We start from the raw sequence: 15,486 nt of genomic DNA, 5'->3' as shown, positions 1-15,486 counted from the left end.
ACTACATTACCCAGACACACTACTACATTACCCAGACACACTACTACATTACCCAGACACACTACATTACCCAGACACACTACATTACCCAGACACACTTACAGACACTTACCCAGACACACTACATTACCCAGACACACTACATTACCCAGACACACTACATTACCCAGACACACTACATTACCCAGACACACTACATTACCCAGACACACTACATTACCCAGACACACTACATTACCCAGACACTACATTACCCAGACACACTACATTACCCAGACACACTACATTACCCAGACACACTACATTACCCAGACACACTACATTACCCAGACACACTACATTACCCAGACACACTACTACATTACCCAGACACACTACATTACCCAGACACACTACATTACCCAGACACACTACTACATTACCCAGACACACTACATTACCCAGACACACTACATTACCCAGACACACTACATTACCCAGACACACTACACATTACCCAGACACACTACTACATTACCCAGACACACTACACATTACCCAGACACACTACATTACCCAGACACACTACATTACCCAGACACACTACATTACCCAGACACACACTACATTACCCAGACACACTACATTACCCAGACACACTACATTACCCAGACACACTACATTACCCAGACACACTTACCCAGACATTACATTACAGACACACTACATTACCCAGACACACTACATTACCCAGACACTACTACATTACCCAGACACACTACATTACCCAGACACACTACATTACCCAGACACACTACATTACCCAGACACACTACATTACCCAGACACACTACATTACCCAGACACACTACATTACCCAGACACACTAGACACACTTACATTACCCAGACACACTACATTACCCAGACACACTACATTACCCAGACACACTACATTACCCAGACACACTACTACATTACCCAGACACACTACTTACCCAGACACACTACATTACCCAGACACACTACATTACCCAGACACACTACTACATTACCCAGACACACTACTACATTACCCAGACACACTACTACATTACCCAGACACACTACTACATTACCCAGACACACTACATTACCCAGACACACTACATTACCCAGACACACTACATTACCCAGACACACTACTACATTACCCAGACACACTACATTACCCAGACACACTACATTACCCAGACACACTACTACATTACCCAGACACACTACATTACCCAGACACACTACTACATTACCCAGACACACTACATTACCCAGACACACTACTACATTACCCAGACACACTACTACATTACCCAGACACACTACATTACCCAGACACACTACATTACCCAGACACACTACATTACCCAGACACACTACTACATTACCCAGACACACTACTACATTACCCAGACACACTACTACATTACCCAGACACACTACTACATTACCCAGACACACTACATTACCCAGACACACTACATTACCCAGACACACTACTACATTACCCAGACACACTACTACATTACCCAGACACACTACATTACCCAGACACACTACATTACCCAGACACACTACTACATTACCCAGACACACTACTACATTACCCAGACACACTACTACATTACCCAGACACACTACATTACCCAGACACACTACATTACCCAGACTCACCTACTACATTACCCAGACTCACTACAACATTACCCAGACTCACTACATTACCCAGACTCACTACATTACCCAGATACACTACATTACCCAGACACACTACATTACCCAGACACACTACATTACCCAGACACACTACTACATTACCCAGACACACTACATTACCCAGACTCACTACTACATTACCCAGACTCACTACTACATTACCCAGACACACTACATTACCCAGACACACTACATTACCCAGACACACTACATTACCCAGACACACTACTACATTACCCAGACACACTACTACATTACCCAGACACACTACTACATTACCCAGACACACTACCCAGACACACTACATTACCCAGACACACTACATTACCCAGACACACTACTACATTACCCAGACACACTACTACATTACCCAGACACACTACATTACCCAGACTCACTACTACATTACCCAGACTCACTACATTACCCAGACACACTACATTACCCAGACACACTACATTACCCAGACACACTACATTACCCAGACACACTACTACATTACCCAGACACACTACTACATTACCCAGACTCACTACTACATTACCCAGACTCACTACTACATTACCCAGACACACTACATTACCCAGACACACTACTACATTACCTAGACTCACTACTACATTACCCAGACACACTACATTACCCAGACACACTACATTACCCAGACACACTACATTACCCAGACACACTACATTACCCAGACACACTACTACATTACCCAGACACACTACATTACCCAGACACACTACATTACCCAGACACACTACATTACCCAGACACACTTACCCCAGACACACTACTACATTACCCAGACACACTACATTACCCAGACACACTACATTACCCAGACACAATACTACATTACCCAGACACACTACTACATTACCCAGACACACTACATTACCCAGACACACTTTACCCAGACACACTACTACATTACCCAGACACACTACATTAGACCCAGACACACTACATTACCCAGACACACTACTACATTACCCAGACTCACTACTACATTACCCAGACTCACTACATTACCCAGACACACTACATTACCCAGACACACTACATTACCCAGACACACTACATTACCCAGACACACTACTACATTACCCAGACACACTACATTACCCAGACTCACTACTACATTACCCAGACTCACTACTACATTACCCAGACACACTACTACATTACCCAGACACACTACTACATTACCCAGAAACACTACATTACCCAGACTCACTACTACATTACCTAGACTCACTACTACATTACCCAGACACACTACATTACCCAGACACACTACTACATTACCCAGACACACTACTACATTACCCAGACACACTACATTACCCAGACACACTACATTACCCAGACACACTACTACATTACCCAGACACACTACACCCAGACACACTACATTACCCAGACACACTACATTACCCAGACACACTACTACATTACCCAGACACACTACTACATTACCCAGACACACTACTACATTACCCAGACACACTACATTACCCAGACACACTACATTACCCAGACTCACTTCTACATTACCCAGACTCACTACTACATTACCCAGACTCACTACATTACCCAGACACACTACATTACCCAGACACACTACATTACCCAGACACACTACATTACCCAGACACACTACATTACCCAGACACACTACATTACCCAGACACACTACTACATTACCCAGACACACTACATTACCCAGACTCACTACTACATTACCCAGACTCACTACTACATTACCCAGACACACTACATTACCCAGACACACTACATTACCCAGACACACTACTACATTACCCAGACACACTACTACATTACCCAGACACACTACATTACCCAGACACACTACATTACCCAGACACACTACATTACCCAGACACACTACTACATTACCCAGACACACTACTTACCCACATTACCCAGACACACTACCCAGACACATTACCCAGACACACTACATTACCCAGACACACTACATTACCCAGACTCACTACTACATTACCCAGACTCACTACTACATTACCCAGACTCACTACATTACCCAGACACACTACATTACCCAGACACACTACATTACCCAGACACACTACATTACCCAGACTCACTACTACATTACCCAGACTCACTACTACATTACCCAGACTCACTACTACATTACCCAGACACACTACATTACCCAGACACACTACTACATTACCCAGACACACTACTACATTACCCAGACACACTACATTACCCAGACACACTACATTACCCAGACACACTACATTACCCAGACACACTACATTACCCAGACACACTACATTACCCAGACACACTACTACATTACCCAGACACACTACTACATTACCCAGACTCACTACTACATTACCTAGACTCACTACTACATTACCCAGACACACTACATTACCCAGACACACTTCTACATTACCCAGACACACTACTACATTACCCAGACACACTACTACATTACCCAGACACACTACATTACCCAGACACACTACAGTCCTTCAGACTCACTACTACATACCCAGACACACTACTACATTACCCAGACAACTACTTCATTCCCAGACCACTACATACGTACCCATGATGCACACATGACTGTAAGACTCACTTTGACTCACTACTACAGTAAATGGCATACATTACTACATTACCCAGACTCACTACTACATTACCTAGACTCACTACATTACCCAGACTCACTACTACATTACCCAGACGCACTACTACATTACCCAGACGCACTACTACATTACACAGACGCACTACTACATTACCCAGATGCACTACTACATTACCCAGACGCACTACTACATTACCCAGACGCACTACTACATTACCCACTACATTACCCAGAAGCACTACTACATTACCCAGACTCACTACATTACCCAAATTGATGGGTCATGTGAAAGAAACACTATAACCACCTGCGACATATTGCTAAGTGGATGGGTCTCTACAGAAGGTGTAAATGGCCAAATGGTTACATGCATAGTAGAAATATCAACAATAGATAGTATAGAGAGATAGATAGATAGATGCCAGTAGTGAAAGAACAACATAATATACAGTATGTAGTAGAACAATATCAATAACCATATCAGTGATAGATAAGGTAAGTTATCTGTATACAATCAGGGGTAAAGTGACGGAGCAGTAAGATAAAATATAAACAGTAGCAGCAACGTATGGAGTGTGTGTTAGGAGAGAGTCATGTGAACAGAGGCACTGCAGATAGTACTGATGACTCGTCCATCCAAACCACACATGGACAAGGGAATCTATATTCGGAGAGTCTGTTTCTGTCCTGCTCTTGACTTTGGTGCAGTGCATGTGATGTCCATAGCCTCATCGTCACAAAACTCCTGCCCAGGGGATGAACGCAGCCCACTGGTCTTGGCAATATGACCGCAGAAACCTACCCACATCCTTGTTTACTCTCTCCACCTGCCCGTTACTCTCGGGGTGAAAACCTGAGGTGAGTCTGATCGAGACTCCCATACGTTCCAGACCCTGGACGTGAACTGGGAACCTCGATCAGACACTATATCCTCAGGGACCCCGTAGTGCCGGAAGACGTGTGTAAACAGGGCCTCCACAGTCTGTAGGGCCGTAGGGAGACTGGCTAAAGGGAGGAGACAGCAGGACAAAGAAAACCAATCCACAACAACCAGAATCGTGGTGTTGCCCTGTGATGGAGGAAGATAGGTCAAGAAATCCACCGACCACGGCCGTTGTGGAACGGGAAGGGGTTCTAACTTTCCTCTGGGCAGGTGCCTGGGAGCCTTGCACTGGGCGCACACCGAGCAGGAGGAGACATAAACCCTCACGTCCTTAGCCAAGGTGGACCACCAGTACTTCCCACTAACGCAACGCACCGTCCGACTGATACCCGGATGACCAGAGGAGGGTGACGTGTGGATCCTCATCCTCCGCGGACAGCAGAGGGAACGTACAAACGCCCAGCTGGACACTGGAGAGGAGTGGGCTCTGTATGTAACTCGATGTCCGAGTTAATCTCTCACACCACTGGTACCACCAGGTAATAGGCTGGGAGTATGGGAGTGTGATCCATGGACCACTCCTCTGTGTCATACATCCGGGACAGTGCGTCTGCCTTAGCGTTCTGGGAACCTGGTCGGTAGGACAGGGTGGACACAAAATGGGTAAAAAAAACATGTCCCACCTTGCCTGTAAATGTATTTGGCTGAGGTCTATGTAGACTTCCGACTTCAACTGTATATATATATACACGGTACCACAGTACCAGTCAAGAGATTGGACACAACTACTCATTCAAGGGTTTTTCTTTATTTTTACTTATTTTCTACATTGTAGAATAACAGTGAAGACATCAGAACTATGAAATAACACAATATGGAACCATGTAGTAACCAAAAAAGTGTTAAACAAGTCCACATATATTTGATATTTGATATTATTCAAAGTAGCCAACCTTTGTCTTGACAGCTTTGCAGACTCTTGGCAATCTCTCTACCAGCTTCATGACAAATGCTTTCCAACAGTTTTAAAGGAGTTCCCACATATGCTGAGCACTTGTTGGCTGCTTCTCCTTCATTCTGTTTGGGATTGGTTGGACCACCATCTCAATTGGGTTTGAGGTCAGGTGATTGTGGAGGCCAGGTCATATAATGCAGCAATCCATCACTCTCCTTCTTGGTCAAATAGCCCTTACACCGCCTGGAGGTGTGCTTTGGGTCATTGTTCTATTCAAAAACAATTGATAGTCCCACTAAGCACAAACCAGATGAGATGGTGTATCGCTGCAGAATGTTGTGGTAAGCTTGCTGGTTAACACCCTCTTGAAGCTAGGGGGCACTATTTTTATTTTTGGAAAAATAACATTCCCAAATTAAACGGCCTCTTTCTCAGGATCAGATGCTAGAATATGCATATAATTGACAGCTTGGGATAGAAAACACTCTAAAGTTTCCAAAACTGTAAAAACATTGTCTGTGAGTATAACAGAACTGATATTGCAGGCGAAACCCTGAGGAAAATCCAATCAGGAAGTGGCTCTTATTTTGAAACCCTTCTGTTCCTATGCATGCCTATCCTCCATTGAAAGGGATATCAACCAGATTCCTTTTTCTACGTCTTCCCTAAGGTGTCTACAGCCTTTAGACGTAGTTTCACGACTTTATGTTGAAGAATGAGCGTAAACGACCACATTGCGTAAGTGGCCAGCTGAGGACTCTCCGAGTGATTCTTGCGTAAAAGAGAGGTAGCCATTTTTCCTCCCGGTTCTACTGAAAAGCCAACTGTCCCGGTTGATATATTATCAAATAGATATTTGAAAAACACCTTCAGGATTGATTATAAAAAAACGTTTGCCATGTTTCTGTCGATATTATGGATATAATTTTGAGGTATTTCGGCTATAAAAAATCATCTTTATGGAACAAAAGGAACATTTGCTGCCTAACTGGGAGTCTCGTCAGTGAAAACATCCGAAGATCATCAAAGGTAAACGATTTAATTTGATTGCTTTTATGATTTTCGTGACCAAGCTGCCTGCTTCTAGCTGGACATAATGCTATCGATAAACTTATACAAATGCTTGTCTTGCTTTGGCTGTAAAGCATAATTTCAAAATCTGTGATGACAGGGTGATTAACAAAAGGCTAAGCTGTTTTTCACTATATTTCACTTGTGATTTCATGAATGAATATTTTCTAGTAAGATTTTTTTCCCCGTTGCATTATGCTAATGAGATATTCTTCTGATGGCACTCCAAAAGGTCCCAATCACAAATGGTCCTTTTATTCGATAGTGTCCTTCTTTATGTCCCAAAAGTTTCAATTTATTTGGTGCATTTGATTCAGAAATACACCGGTTTCAACTCGCCCAATATGCCTAAAAAGTATCTAATAAAATACCTGTAAACTTGGTCCAAACATTTCAAACAACATTCCTAATCCGACCTCAGGTATCCTAAAATGTAAATTATCGATAAAATTTAAGACTGAATGAAATGTTTCTAATACCGGATGAAAACAATGTGAAGCGTGCTCCAGTTCATGCGCATCAAAACAGTAGAGTCCACCTGGAGTGACACTTACAATGAATAGCACCACTTCTTCATTTCTCAAAAGAAAAACACCAAACTATTTCTAAATAGTGTTGACATCTAGTGGAAGCCATAGGAACTGCAACCTGGTTGTTCATAAATAGGGCTTCCCATAGAAAACAATTGGAAAACACAATGACCTCAAAATTTTTTCCCTGGATGGATTGTGCTCGGGGTTTCGCCTGCCAAATCAGTTCTATTATACTCACAGACATTATTCTAACAGTTTTTGAAACTTCAGAGTGTTTATCTATCAGAGTGTCTATCTAAATCTACCAATTCTATATATATATATATATATATATATATATATATATATATATATATATATATATATATATATATATATATATATCCTAGCTTCTGGGCCTGAGTAGCAGGCTGTTTACTCTGGTCACGCTTTTCATATGGATTTCAAAATACCAACCCAAAGATGTTTTAAGCCTGTCAAACAGGTTTGTTGTTTACCTAGGTAGGTTCATTGATTACCTAGCTATGTTCATTGTTTACCTAGCTAGGTGCGTTGTTTACCTAGCTAGGTTCGTTGTTTACCTAGCTAGGTTCATTGTTTACCTAGCTAGGTGCGTTGTTTACCTAGCTAGGTGCGTTGTTTACCTAGCTAGGTTTGTTATTTACCTAGCTAGGTGCGTTGTTTACCTAGCTAGGTGCGTTGTTTACCTAGCTAGGTGCGTTGTTTACCTAGCTAGGTTCGTTGTTTACCTAGCTAGGTGCGTTGTTTACCTAGCTAGGTGCGTTGTTTACCTAGCTAGCTAGCTACATGTCTTAAGCTAAAGTGTACAACACCCGTTGAATATGGCAGGTGTCAGTAAACGTCAGCAAAAAAGAGCAAACATTCAAAGGGCATTTTCGTAAAAGTGAGTTTACAAATCTATCAACTTTCAAAGCAGAATTACTTTCCCATTGTTCCTCAACTGTAGTGTATAACATATCATTTTGTAGCTCTGAGTCTCTACTCACCTGGTGAGTGTCTTATCCAACCAGTCCTCTCCTCTTCAGTCTCACTGAGGGAGACTACAAACACACCGTCACAGTGCCGACGAACTAGTGTTAATGAAAGGCAGCAACATGTAGAATCATGGTTTAGAATGGTGTTCAACATGTAGAATCATGGATTAGAATGGTGTTCAACATGTAGAATCATGGTTTAGAATGGTGTTCAACATGTAGAATCATGGTTTAGAATGATGTTCAACATGTAGAATCATGGTTTAGAATGGTGTTCAACATGTAGAATCATGGTTTAGAATGATGTTCAACATGTAGAATCATGGTTTAGAATGGTGTTCAACATGTAGAATCATGGATTAGAATGGTGTTCAACACGTAGAATCATGGTCTAGAATGGTGTTCAACATGTAGAATCATGGTTTAGAATGGTGTTCAACATGTAGAATCATGGTTTAGAATGATGTTCAACATGTAGAATCATGGTTTAGAATGGTGTTCAACATGTAGAATCGTGGTTTAGAATGGTGTTCAACATGTAGAATCATGGTTTAGAATGGTGTTCAACATGTAGAATCATGGATTAGAATGGTGTTCAACACGTAGAATCATGGTCTAGAATGGTGTTCAACATGTAGAATCATGGTTTAGAATGGTGTTCAACATGTAGAATCATGGTTTAGAATGATGTTCAACATGTAGAATCATGGTCTAGAATGGTGTTCAACATGTAGAATCATGGTTTAGAATGGTGTGTTCAACATGTAGAATCATGGTTTAGAATGGTGTTCAACATGTAGAATCATGGTCTAGAATGATGTTCAACATGTAGAATCATGGATTAGAATGGTGTTCAACATGTAGAATCATGGTCTAGAATGGTGTTCAACATGTAGAATCATGGTCTAGAATGGTGTTCAACATGTAGAATTGTCAGGATTTGGCCAGGGTTGTTCCGGTTTTTGGTCACTAGATGCCCCCATTGTGCCTTTTGACCTTTTGTTTTCCCTTGATCCCCATTATTATTTGCACCTGTGCCTCGTTTCCCCTGATTGTATTTAAACCCTTTGTTTTCCTCTGTTCTTTGCTCTGTGTTTGTATGTTAGCACCCAGCCCTAGTACTCTGTGAATGGTGTTCTTGTTGATCATGGTTAGGACTCTCTTGTGGAATTCTGTTTTTTGTTCTTGTTTGTTTGTTTTTGAGTATCTTTTGAGGCTTTTGTGCTTTACCTTCCACCTTGTGGATTTACCTTTTTGTCTTGGAGGATTACCTTTGTTCTTTTAGTAGGTTCCTTTTGAGGTTGTGGAGTTACATGTTTTCCTGAAGAACGTCACTTTTTACTTCATTAAATACACCGTCTCAAGTACTGCTGTGTCTGCCTCATCTTCTGGGATCTGCCGACTATTCGTGGCTCAGTTGGTTAAGTGACTGTTTCTCACTCCGGAGACCCGGGTTCGTAACCGGGTCCTGACAAGAATCATGGATTAGAATGGTGTTCAACATGTAGAATCATGGTTTAGAATGATGTTCAACATGTAGAATCATGGTTTAGAATGGTGTTCAACATGTAGAATCATGGTTTAGAATGGTGTGTTCAACATGTAGAATCATGGTTTAGAATGGTGTTCAACATGTAGAATCATGGTTTAGAATGGTGTTCAACATGTAGAATCATGGTTTAGAATGGTGTTCAACATGTAGAATCATGGTTTAGAATGGTGTGTTCAACCTGTAGAATCATGGTTTAGAATGGTGTTCAACATGTAGAATCATGGTTTAGAATGATGGTGTTCAACATGTAGAATCATGGTTTAGAATGGTGTTCAACATGTAGAATCATGGTTTAGAATGGTGTTCAACATGTAGAATCATGGTTTAGAATGGTGTTCAACATGTAGAATCATGGTTTAGAATGGTGTTCAACATGTAGAATCATAGTTTAGAATGGTGTGTTCAACATGTAGAATCATGGTTTAGAATGGTGATCAACATGTAGAATCATGGTTTAGAATGGTGTTCAACATGTAGAATCATGGTTTAGAATGGTGATCAACATGTAGAATCATGGTTTAGAATGGTGTTCAACATGTAGAATCATGGTTTAGAATGGTGTTCAACATGTAGAATCATGGTTTAGAATGATGTTCAACATGTAGAATCATGGTTTAGAATGGTGTTCAACATGTAGAATCATGGTTTAGAATGGTCTGTTCAACATGTAGAATCATGGTTTAGAATGGTGTTCAACATGTAGAATCATGGTTTAGAATGGTGTGTTCAACATGTAGAATCATGGTTTAGAATGGTGTTCAACATGTAGAATCATGGTTTAGAATGGTGTTCAACATGTAGAATCATGGTTTAGAATGGTGTTCAACATGTAGAATCATGGTTTAGAATGATGTTCAACATGTAGAATCATGGTTTAGAATGGTGTTCAACATGTAGAATCATGGTTTAGAATGATGTTCAACATGTAGAATCATGGTTTAGAATGATGTTCAACATGTAGAATCATGGTTTAGAATGGTGTTCAACATGTAGAATCATGGTTTAGAATGGTGTTCAACATGTAGAATCATGGTTTAGAATGGTGTGTTCAACATGTAGAATCATGGTTTAGAATGGTGTTCAACATGTAGAATCATGGTTTAGAATGGTGTTCAACATGTAGAATGTAAAAAACACATTTTAAAATTTTGCTATATAAGAGTCACATTTGTGATCTGTTGCCACAAGAAATGGGCAACCAGTGAAGAACAAACACCACTGTAAACACAAGCCATCTTTGTCTATTTATTTTCCCTTTTGTACTTTAGCTATTTGCATATCGTAACAAAACTGTAGGACACTTGAACTCTCTCTATTCCTTTGGAAGTTATGAGTGTAATGTTCACGGTTCATTTTTTTATTGTTTATTTCACTTTTGTTAATTATCTATTTAACTTGCTTTGGCATTGTAAACATATCCTTCCCATGCTAATAAAGCCCTTTGAAGTTTATTTAATAGCATCATGGTTTAGAGATGATGTTCAACATGTAGAATCATGGTCTAGAATGGTGTGAGAGAGAATTGAGGTGGGGGCATCTCTGCAGTCTGGCAGACATATCAGTGTGGAGAGGATCACCACCTCAAGGAACCTCAGCAAGACGGAGCTCCTCTTCCTCCCGGGGAAGGGCCCGGAAGATCTTCGCCATCACGAGAGACTCCATGTGTCCTCCTCCCAGAGCGCTAAGAACCTGGCGTGATCCTGGACAACTCAAGGGGGAGAGGCGGTGTCCCGTTCCTGTTTCATGCCTACAACATCCGCAGAGTAATGACCCTGCCTCACACAGGAAGCGGCGCAGGTCCTAATCCAGGCACTTGTCATCTCCCGTCTTGATTACTGCAACTCGCTGTTGGCTGGGCTCCCTGCCTGAGAATTAAACCCTAGACTCATCAGAACGCGATAGCCCGAGAGAGAGACCTTCCCAAGTTCTCTCACGTCACCCCGCTCCTCCGCTCTCTCCACTGGCTTCGAGAAGATCCGCTAGGACCATGGTGCTTGAATGGAGCTGTTCAGGGGGAAGGAGAAAATGCACTGAGAACCTCTGGCCTGTTCCCCTACCCTACCAGGAGAGAGGACCCCTCAGCCCAGAGAAAGAGAGGCGAGAAAGAATTAGAGAGAGTGAGAAGGAGAGAGCACCTAAACCCCATCTAGGACAGGGTAAGTAAGGGTAAGTAATCCTTCTCCCCCCTTCTCCCCCACCAATAGTTGTTCAACTCTTGCTGTGACTGAGAGGAGAAACAAGACAAATGGACATTGGGTTTGTATGTAACACACAGAGAGTAGAGAACTCTTGGATCCCGGTGACTCTCTTGGGTGTGTTCTTGTTTCCGTTTTTGAACTTAACTCTCCTGCTTTTTCCACAGTGGAGGAACATATTCAATCAGATTCCTCCTGTCTTATCCAACCAGATCTCTCTTCTTCAGTCTCACTGAGGGAGACTCCAAACACACCGTCACCGTGCCAACAAAAGCCCGCACCATCACCTGGTAAGTGTTAATGAAAGGCAGCAACATGTAGAATCATGGATTAGAATGGTGTTCAACATGTAGAATCATGGATTAGAATGGTGATCAACATGTAGAATCATGGTTTAGAATGGTGTTCAACATGTAGAATCATGGTTTAGAATGGTGTTCAACATGTAGAATCATGGTTTAGAATGGTGTTCAACATGTAGAATCATGGATTAGAATGGTGTTCAACATGTAGAATCATGGTTTAGAATGGTGTTCAACATGTAGAATCATGGATTAGAATGGTGTTCAACATGTAGAATCATGGTTTAGAATGATGTTCAACATGTAGAATCATGGATTAGAATGGTGTTCAACATGTAGAATCATGGTTTAGAATGGTGTTCAACATGTAGAATCATGGATTAGAATGGTGTTCAACATGTAGAATCATAGTTTAGAATGGTGTTCAACATGTAGAATCATGGTTTAGAATGGTGTTCAACATGTAGAATCATGGTTTAGAATGATGGTGTTCAACATGGAGATTCATGGTTTAGAATGGTGTTCAACATGTAGAATCATGGTTTAGAATGGTGTGTTCAACATGTAGAATCATGGTTTAGAATGGTGTTCAACATGTAGAATCATGGTTTAGAATGGTGTTCAACATGTAGAATCATGGTTTAGAATGGTGTTCAACATGTAGAATCATGGATTAGAATGGTGTTCAACATGTAGAATCATGGTTTAGAATGGTGTTCAACATGTAGAATCATGGTTTAGAATGGTGTTCAACATGTAGAATCATGGATTAGAATGGTGTTCAACATGTAGAATCATGGTTTAGAATGGTGTTCAACATGTAGAATCATGGATTAGAATGGTGTTCAACATGTAGAATCATGGTTTAGAATGGTGTTCAACATTTAGAATGGTGTTCAACATGTAGAATCATGGATTAGAATGATGTTCAACATGTAGAATCATGGTTTAGAATGGTGTTCAACATGTAGAATCATGGTTTAGAATGGTGTTCAACATGTAGAATCATGGTTTAGAATGGTGTTCAACATGTAGAATCATGGTTTAGAATGATGTTCAACATGTAGAATCATGGTTTAGAATGATGTTCAACATGTAGAATCATGGATTAGAATGGTGTTCAACATGTAGAATCATGGTTTAGAATGGTGTTCAACATGTAGAATCATGGTTTAGAATGGTGTTCAACATGTAGAATCATGGTCTAGAATGGTGTTCATGGTTTACTGATGTCATCATGTAGAATCATGGTCTGAATGGTGTATGCAACATGTAGAATTGACCAGGTGGCGATGTCTGGCAGACATATCAGTGTGGATGACGGATCACATGTAGAATCATGGTTTAGAATGATGTTCAACATGTAGAATCATGGATTAGAATGGTGTTCAACATGTAGAATCATGGTTTAGAATGGTGTTCAACATGTAGAATCATGGTTTAGAATGGTGTTCAACATGTAGAATCATGGATTAGAATGGTGTTCAACATGTAGAATCATGGTTTAGAATGATGTTCAACATGTAGAATCATGGATTAGAATGGTGTTCAACATGTAGAATCATAGTTTAGAATGATGTTCAACATGTAGAATCATGGTTTAGAATGGTGTTCAACATGTAGAATCATGGATTAGAATGATGTGTACAACATGTAGAATCATGGTTTAGATTGGTGTTCAACATGTAGAATCATGGTTTAGAATGGTGTTCAACATGTAGAATCATGGATTAGAATGGTGTTCAACATGTAGAATCATGGTTTAGAATGGTGTTCAACATGTAGAATCATGGTTTAGAATGGTGTTCAACATGTAGAATCATTTGTTGGTTAGAATGGTGTTGTTAGAATCCCTTTAGAATGGTGTTCAACATGTAGAATCATGGTTTAGAATGATGTTCAACATGTAGAATCATGGTTTAGAATGGTGTTCAACATGTAGAATCATGGTTTAGAATGGTGTTCAACATGTAGAATCATGGTTTAGAATGGTGTTCAACATGTAGAATCATGGTTTAGAATGATGTTCAACATGTAGAATCATGGTTTAGAATGATGTTCAACATGTAGAATCATGGTTTAGAATGGTGTTCAACATGTAGAATCATGGTTTAGAATGGTGTTCAACATGTAGAATCATGGTTTAGAATGATGTTCAACATGTAGAATCATGGTTTAGAATGGTGTTCAACATGTAGAATCATGGTTTAGAATGGTGTTCAACATGTAGAATCATGGTTTAGAATGATGTTCAACATGTAGAATCATGGATTAGAATGATGTTCAACATGTAGAATCATGGTTTAGAATGGTGTTCAACATGTAGAATCATGGTTTAGAATGGTGTTCAACCTGTAGAATCATGGTTTAGAATGATGTTCAACATGTAGAATCATGGTTTAGAATGATGTTCAACATGTAGAATCATGGTTTAGAATGATGTTCAACATGTAGAATCATGGTTTAGAATGATGTTCAACATGTAGAATCATGGTTTAGAATGATGTTCAACATGTAGAATCATGGTTTAGAATGGTGTTCAACATGTAGAATCATGGTTTAGAATGGTGTTCAACATGTAGAATCATGGTTTAGAATGGTGTTC

The sequence above is a fragment of the Oncorhynchus keta genome, chromosome 19 (assembly GCF_023373465.1).
Source record: "Oncorhynchus keta strain PuntledgeMale-10-30-2019 chromosome 19, Oket_V2, whole genome shotgun sequence".
In the NCBI taxonomy this organism is placed as follows: Eukaryota; Metazoa; Chordata; class Actinopteri; order Salmoniformes; family Salmonidae; genus Oncorhynchus; species Oncorhynchus keta.
This window is presented reverse-complemented; position numbering follows the sequence as displayed.